This window comes from Pleuronectes platessa, chromosome 22, assembly GCF_947347685.1.
Source record: "Pleuronectes platessa chromosome 22, fPlePla1.1, whole genome shotgun sequence".
In the NCBI taxonomy this organism is placed as follows: Eukaryota; Metazoa; Chordata; class Actinopteri; order Pleuronectiformes; family Pleuronectidae; genus Pleuronectes; species Pleuronectes platessa.
Window position 1 is genome coordinate 3474922 of NC_070647.1, and position 9204 is coordinate 3484125.

The window sequence follows — 9204 nt, forward strand, 5'->3', positions numbered from 1 at the left end:
TGTGTCGGCTGCAGTTTGTCTGCTCCGGGCCTGCAACTGATGTGATGGTAGATCGTGTTCTAGGTGGCGGCTGATCATGGACTATGATTGCAGCAAGACTGCTTGATACACAATACGCCTAGACGCACATATTCTACCATTACTGACAATAACTTCATTTCAACAGTCATAGCTTCTCCCTTCATTTCTATCAGGTATTTACTTATGTATAAATAATTTAAACATTGACACATTTCCCCATTTTGTGCACTTCTGTCTGTCCTTGAATAGGCTCTCTCTGCGGTTTCTATGCTTTTTCCCCTGTTAATATTTGTTTTGGGTCAGAGAATGTCGCACCTTGTTCAGCCCTAGGAGACAAACTGTGATGTGTGAATATGATTAATCGATTGATTGATTAAAAATACAGCTATGGAGGCGGTGTGGCCAAGGGGGTAGAGTGGGCGTTCTCCAACATGAAGGTTGCCGGTTCAATCCCCACTCTTCCCCATCTGCATGACGGAGTGTCCTTGGCAAGATACTGAACCCCTAAATGGCCCGTTCATAAATGTTGAGTGTACTGAAAATGTTACTCGCTTTGGAAAAAAGCGTCAGCTAAATGACATGTAATGTAATATATGCAAATGAGTGCTGGGATAATAATTAAAACATTGTTAAAACACATGAATGGATTCAGTCAACAACCATGTGCTTTTACTTTGAAACCAGTAAAGGAAGTATTGCAAATGCCTGTAACTGAGACACGTTCAGCAGATATAGACATTGAAGCTGTGAACTGTGTATGGTCTGCAGATAAAATAAGCGAGACTCCCGACTCTCTAGAAGAGCAGCCTCATCCCTCAGAGGACTCAGGCGCCTCAGGTGTGCTGCTCACGCAGGCAGTATGGCCGCTCTACACTGGGAAAATGACAAAAATGGAAAAGACACAAAAGAGAGTGCCTCTCACAGCCCTAGGACCATTGGTTTCCACCAATGACTGAATATGAAGGTGGTCGAAATGACAGTTCCCGAAAGTGAAGCCGAAACACCTCGTTCTCCCTCTGGTGGCTGGCTGCCGTATCCATCATAAACCCTACTTCTTTGGGAGATGGGCCATAAAGCACAACGAGAGGTCAGAGAACAAGTTAAATATTTGTTTCCAAAGATAGTTTCTGTCATTTAAGGTTGTTCTCATCACACTGACCTATTTCCATGTGTTTCATTTTAATGTTATGTAAAAGGAGTGAAATGTCATGATTGACAGTCTGGCTGTACCATCAGTCCAGGTGACGTCACCAGTGCAACATGGCAGCACCTGTATCTGAGGTATTTTAGTTTAAGTTATGTTAAATGTTATGGTTATTAGCACTCACTGATTTCTATGAAAGACCAGGTTCCCACCAAAAGAAAACCATCTAGAGTTTCTTCTTTAAATGGCCAATTTGATTGAAATACCAAAATATAAATAATAATTGAATTGATTTGTAAATCAATCTCAGCAGTGTATTAATCCACATTTGGTGTAGTGAATACTTCTGACACCAGGATGGTTTATATGAGATGGAGTCAAATTAAATTAGAACTGTTTGTTCATAGTAATGAAGTTACATATCAAAGCGCAGTATGTGTAATAGAGATAAGTTCACCAGGCTTTATGCACACAAAGTACTAGGTAAGTATTTGGCTCTGAACAAAATATTTGCTCACAACATGAAAAGAACTTCCATCCTTACTCTCTCGGGAGAAGATACCCCAAAGTATGAATAAACATAACAACTCCAACCTGACCTTTGCAGTTCTGACAAGCAGGTAATTGTATAGCTGTGATTTACCACTGCTAGTGCAAAGATAAGTAACCACCACGTACATAAGAATTTGTTCTGTTGAGTATTTATAGCGTGATGGTGACGGTAGAGGAAGGGTCAGGGGGAGGATGCATCCTGTGTGGGTAGTGATCATACAAATTGGCCTTTAGCTTGCTTGAATGTTGCCAAGTAGATAATGTTTTTCTTATTGCAGGGGTAGGAAGAAATGTTAGAGGATGAGTAAGGACAACTTTAATTCAGCTAAACTTTATCCGATGAATTATTAAACCCAAATATAGAAAAAATAGCTCCAAACCTGCTTTAAAGTCAGCGTTCTTGATATAGAAGCGGTGAACAAAGAGAGGATGTGTATGTGAGGCACCCAAAGCCAAAATGATAATGTGTTAAGTGAAAATATAGTAAGGGATGGGAGAGAGGGAGGGAGTGTGGCGGTGGCAGCTTTAATGAAGACTGTAAGGAAGATTAATGAGAGCATATTGGAGCAGGCTAGAGAACAGGCAGCCCCTTTTGGAAAGGCTGCAAAACAGAAAGAGCGGCGATCAGCCATCAAGGTGGAGAATGAACGGGACAATTAGAGCTCAAAAACAAAACAAAAGTGCTCCTCTAACTGGGAGAGACGTCACAGGTGAACACTACTTAACCTCGTGCAATATCAGCGCTAATGCGATGTCAGTGAGCATGAATCTCAGAGGAGCAGATCCCTGATTTCAGTGTTTTGAGTGGTTGGGTCTTCAAATCGAGATCTCCTCTGACCGTCCACTCTGTACCCAACGACTGTTCAGGGGGGTCAACACTACGTACAAATCTAGGATTGTTGGGGATATGCAATAATAATTGCTCATTAACACCCTAAACTTTGGGCGACACATACTGCATGAGGCAGGGAAGGTGAGTGGTTTCGATCCACAGCTCATGCCGCAAGACACTGAACCCCAAATTGTCCCTGAAGGCTGTGCAGGAACGATGTGTGATAGAGAAAGTGCTGCACTTGAAATGCATACGCGCGTGTGTTAATGGATGAATGGCGAAGCTGCACTATAAAGCACTTGAGTGGTCATCAAGACTAGATAACAGCTACATAAATACAGACCGTTTACCTCCGGCAGAACTAATTGGCCACTTTATCACCATATTGCATACACATGTAGTGAGATCAGATGCGCCCGGATCATTATCCGCACTAAATTTCATTTCTTTTATACAGTATTATTTCTTGAGCATTTCACAGAAACATTGAAAAACACTGTAATCAAATCTGCTCCAAAGCTAAATGAGTTTTTTCCCTGGCCCGCACTTCACCCTTCTAACAAGTTTCGAGAAGACTTCTTCAAATAAACAACAAACAGGCGATGGAAACATAACGTCCTTGGTGGAGGTGCAAACAAATGAAAGCTGACTGTTATTTACCGGAGCAGTCATTGCATGGTTGCAAATCCTCCCCTGACTGCCTGGTCATGTAGAGATCACGGCAGCCTGCGCAGTGGTTGTTCAGAGGAGGTTTTCATGTCATCTCGTCTCTTCTCCTCCATGTTTTAGAACATGAGTATTTAAATACTCTACTGCACTTTGCATATTGTACATAGCTGAAACGATGTTGTGAATCAACTCTTATTAACAGATCAGTACACAATTAAACAGCCAAATGGGAGCTAACTGAGCATGCTGCGCTGATGAAGATGGAACCCGTGAGCTGAATCCAGTCCAAATATCAACGCATCTGCGAGGGTGCCTGCGATTTACAGTCACCGACCACGCAAAACACAAAACACAGATCCCTATTGATTAACTGGCGTTTTTTCTTTCCCACTGAAGGCTGTTTTCAGAGGCGCTGTTTTTAGAGGAGGATTAGCCATGAAACGCTGACAGCTATCTCAAGAGTTTCCAATCAGGCTTCTTCTAAACCCCTAATTTATCTCTTTATTGCATGGGAAAGAGGCGGTGGGAGGCAGAGACTTTTATGTCTGAGCATCAGCACCCCAGAAGCCCCGGAATCTTTATCTACTGCACACACAGCATTACGTTGGATCGCGTGGTTGTTTGGATGCCGACTTACATTGTACTACTCCTCCCCGGAGAATCGGCAGCTTCCTTAGTGTTAATGAGAACTGGGACTGAATATGTTTCTGTTTCAGTTTATATTCCTTAATTTTACATTCACATCGGGAACTGCATCTCTGGATTATGTCTCAACTGCAGTGGATAAAAACCATGAAGTAATGTATAAAGGCTACAAACTTATAACTTGGTTAATTTAAGTTTTATTTCAACAATAGTGAATTGAGATGGAGTAAAATTAAATCACAAATTAACATTCCTTATAAATTCATGTATTTTTCTATACTCTTTGAAATAATATTCTAAATAATATTAAAATGTGTTTAGGGTGATCAGATAACAATCGGACTGGGTGAGTGTATATGGAATTTTGTTTTATAATTCATACAGAAAGACAAAATCACATGTGACTGTTCTAAACCAGTGAGGTAGCAGATGCTAGGCAGCTAGCAGCTTTAGCCAGTAAACAGGAAGTAGAAAGGTGGGAGACTGAGTAGACAAGGGCTCGTCCGGGATTTGAACCCGGGACCCCTTGCACCCTAAGCAATAATCTATCTCCTAGACAAACGAGCCTCCAAATACCACCTTCAGCAGATAAATACATGCAAAAATGATCTCTTTCAGCTTCTCCTGTTGCAGTCAGTGATCGGCTTTCCATAGGCGACATGTTTTTTTTTTAAAGCCAAATTGACATATTGAAAAATGTAGTGTCATCGAAAACCTTCCTGTCTGCATTTCTGATATCAGGACTTCAATCTGTGAACTCCTAAAGTTTGTCTTTTTACTATTTGATATCAACCGTAGCCTTATATGTTTTTTATTGGGGCATTAAATTAAAGTATTATGCTATCCTCTTACAAACTTCTCTGAAGCTAAATAGATTTGGGATAAGAAGGCGAACATGTTCTTGCAAGAGACCTATTATAATCAGCTGCTGTTGCTGTTCTGGGCTGACCTGTTCAATGTCTATTCATTTATTATTAACGAAAAAAAATTGTCTTCATAGATGAACCCTGAGACCAAATCCGAGAGCTGAAACTCATTGATTTCAACAATCCCTCATTAAGGCAACATTTGGGAAACAAGAGATACCTGTCAGTCAAATGTTCAAATATTGTTGCTCATTAATTTCTCTACAATCTCCTAGTCTCATGCTGTGCTCATGTGATATTCATGATACTCATGTATGCTGATAGTAGGTGCTCATGATACTACACAAGCAACATACAGAGCAGTTGATGTGAAATCATAAAGAATCTTAAATTCACTGTTTAAAAATGTAGATCCTTCACTTACTGCTGCTTCACTTAGATGTTTGACCTTCACTGTGCGGAAATATGTTTGTGAAGAGTTTGACACTAGAGGCTTGTTTTTCCTTTTCTGAAAAGAAAAGATAAAGTTTACTCACCTTTAATCTGAGTTTCAGGCCTGGAACGTACTATATCATTTTGGAAGATCATAATAAGCTTGGTGCCTATCGATTTGCCTTTGAGTGTTTTTCAACAACTTACCTTAGTTTTTGTAAAAAAAACTTATTGGATTTCTTGAGACGAGTTTTTGTGGGTTTTGTCCTGCTCAGATTTTGATAAAAATAAAATCTCAGACCATCAAGCTGGGAGGTTAAATCAGGTTTCTTAAATCATGTGGCAAAGCAAAGCAGCAAACGCACATTAATTTAAATGTTGTAAAGCGTTACTGATCATTACTTTAACCATTGTTATTTGTCTGCTGCTGGTGCAGGGTCCCTGAGAGACTCTTCATTACAAAGATCCATACTGTGATCGATACATTAGTTTGCTGGATGGAGAGAGGTGATAATGTCCGTCTGGAGGAAAATGTATTGAATGGCTCTCTCTTTGCCAGATATGGATGAATATGTCTGGTGGATAATCGATAAAGGATGCCTGCCACAATGGCTGCTGACTTTTGCAGCTTTAGCGTTTGGATTTTTGGTGTTCTTGCCGGCCACCACTAGGTCTTCCTCAGAGCGTGACTTGTATAGACAACTGATGGCCAAGGAAGCTAAACTTGATACAACCTTTCCTTCTTGGTTACTCTGAAGCTTTGGAAATGTAGACTCTTTGTTTGAACTTTGTTATTATTTCCTGTTTTGTTGATGTATTTGTTTGTTTCTAACTTTGCTTGCCTGGTTGTTCCTTCCTGTCTTCTTTGTCACTTTGTTCATGGAAGCTGAGACACCTCATACTTTTGTTCATCTATGCCGTGTTGGTGTGTTAATTCCTATGTGTTTGCTATATGGAATATTTTTGATTTAAGGCTTTTATGTTGCCTGGTCTACAAGAAACTCTGTTCAGACTCAGTATTTATCTATATGAACAGATTTTCCATGTGAAAATGTCGACTCTGCTGGCAAGGGAGACATTTTCGGGCCAGAAGCCTTCGGGCTGTGTGAAGAGCAAAAGACACAGAACTAAATTGACTGATATGCATCCACTATCGGCTTATTGATTTATATGCATTCATATTAGATAGATAGCTGTTAACAACCTAACTGCTTCTGGCCCTAAATCACCTACAACCATTATCACAGTTGTGTTTCGTGTGTAGAAACTCGTGTAATAAAAGAACAATAATTGGACTTCAGACAGTGTATGGCAACCGGAAGACTGGGTCTTGGCCCGAATATCTGCTCTTCACACCGGAAGACCCAAAATATTGGCCCATCCTTTCAAGTTCAAGTCTAAGGGCTCCGAGATTGAAAAGGAATTAACGTCTGTCTTGGCTGATCCTATCAGCTCCAGGAACAGGTGCGAAGACAAGACGGAATGAGGACACATTGAGCTCAAATTTTAACATTGAACCACCGCCAGTACAGCTGAACTCCTATTAACTGTATTTTCACAGTTCTCAGTGTTTCACGTACCTTGATTTATTCGGGGCCACATCCACAATATCAACACTGACTGACACATATCGATATTCAATTATTTTTTTTCAAACGGGTAAAATCTTTCATTCTTTCATTTCATAGTAAAGCTGGGCAATGTGCCTTGATTTCTTCAGCCCAACTCTATTTCTCTCCCCCACACACACAGGCTGACAAACACTTTGCCAAGGGACATATTGTATATTCAGGCTGGTTAAAAATCCAAATCAGTCCGTCTTTGTAAACAGAATAGACGTATGTCTTTATTTGTGTAAAGAGCCGGGAATTGAGATGTTGACACATTCTAATTCTGGGGTCGACACATTACATGTTAATAACAACAGAACTGAAAAGGGCCAGAGACTGTGTGAGCCTTTTTATTTATAATAAATACTCTTCACTGCACTTATCTGCCTTATCCTGCATCTGTATGTCAGGACCTGAACACTCAACAGAACCATCATATCACATAGTAAATAAAAAAAGTAGACCATTTGGAAAAGAAGCCACTGTCATAACTACCATGAACAAAAAAGGAACATTGAAAACATGTACGATAATGAAAGGTGTAGACCAGGTTCCATGACATGTTGGAAATCCATTCCTTCATTAAGACCTGGGCACACCAAAGCATTGAATTCATAAATCCAATATGTCTCCATCTGAAGTCATTTGTTTAAACGATCTGCCGCTCTACCAGACTGCTCCACCAACTCAATGGCCTCCGCTTTCTAGAAGGCTGTCGTTGCCGCTATGATAGATATGGAAGTAGCATGCCTCAGGGTAATCTAGGTTATTAGTTTTTATGGCATATTTGTGTTCTGCCACTCAGTCTTTTGAATGCCCCTTAGTGGGTTGGATACATAATAAAAAATAATCCAACTACGGAAGTGGGAACAACACAAAATGTTTATTTTAATATATCTTCTGTCTTGAGATCCACAAAATCACTCTATTTTGAGATTTTGCAGCAGCCAAGTAATTTTCATATATTTGTCTGTCTTTTATGGAAGGGCCTCTTGTGTAATGGAAGGTGGGAGGAAAATCTTGCTCAGCACCGGGTTGCTCACTGAAGATCAGAAAGAACTATTTACTTCATCTGCTGAGTGTGTTTACTGAACCCTGACAGGATGTATTCATGTGTTTGCCTGATTGATGTAGAAGGTGATGACATCCTAAGGATACTGCCTTAGTCTGAGCTGTGGAGAGTGCTCTGTTTGTATGATCTGTTGAAATAGCATTTTCCAGGTGGCAGATCCTCGAAGGCTGTTCCACTTTCTGATGTGTCTTGGTCAAATGCATCACTAGTCTGAATCAAACCCAGTGTCTTCAACTCAGGACACATGCTAATTGGTGAAGCTCTAAGTCCTCAGTATCTTACGTCTCTTTTGGTTATTTTTCATCGGCTCCCTCTGCACATCAGTTAAAAAGCCTTGTTTTTTGATGGAACCTTCCATGAAGGGCGTAGATCTGCTCAGTGAGACCGAAGAAGTTACTCCAGGTTCTTGCAACTCATCAACCACTGCTAGGTCAAATCGATGTGCATAGCAATGCATAAATAATAATTTGACTCTGCTCTGTTTAATGAGAGTTTGCACAACCCCTATATAATCCAGACAAAGCATCACAGTCATCAGATCCTTGCCCCATGATGTTGCTGCTATATGTCCATATTCTCTGAGATTCTTGGCAAGACCAGCACGAGTTGCATCTTTTATTTTTTATATTTTTGGGACTTTTGGTCTTTATTTCAACGGAGACGGAGAGAGCTAGCCATGAAAAAGGGGCAAAGAGAGTGGGGGATGACATGCAGCAAAGGGCCACTGGCTGGAATCGAACATGAGCTGCTGCAGAGGCCTGTTGACTCACTGGGGTAGCAGCTCTACCAGTTGCGAATTTAATCTTTTAAATCGACCTAATCGAATAGACTTGTCAATATTTTTTCAACAAACTGGAGGATGGCAGACAACTGATCCAGTTTAGATTTGGTTGTAGTGGTATCAAGGTACACAGTCAAACTTCATATCCTTTAAGGCACAGTGTACCCAGAAATGAAAATCCACTCATTATCTACTCACAAAGTGTAATATAAAAAGTATTTCTCTTAATATGAACATTAATCTGGTAGAAATTGATGAGGATATATATATATAAATGGAAAAAAAAGTCCCATTCACCTGTAGTGTTATAATAGTGTCACCTATAGTGCTCCGTTACAGGACTATCGTCCCGGATAGAGATTTTGGCACACATCCCACGTTGTTCAATGGGGTCATATTAGTCTATAACAGTTATGTGAAAGAAAATGAAGCGCATACAAATCTTCCCCAGGACCTAGACTACTATGCCAATGGATGAAGGTACTGCAGCAGTAAGTAGGTGGAGGAGAAGAACGGAGGACATTGGGGCTAACGAAGTAGTGTAAATGATGCCGTTTGACTCAATTTTTTATGTCTGGGC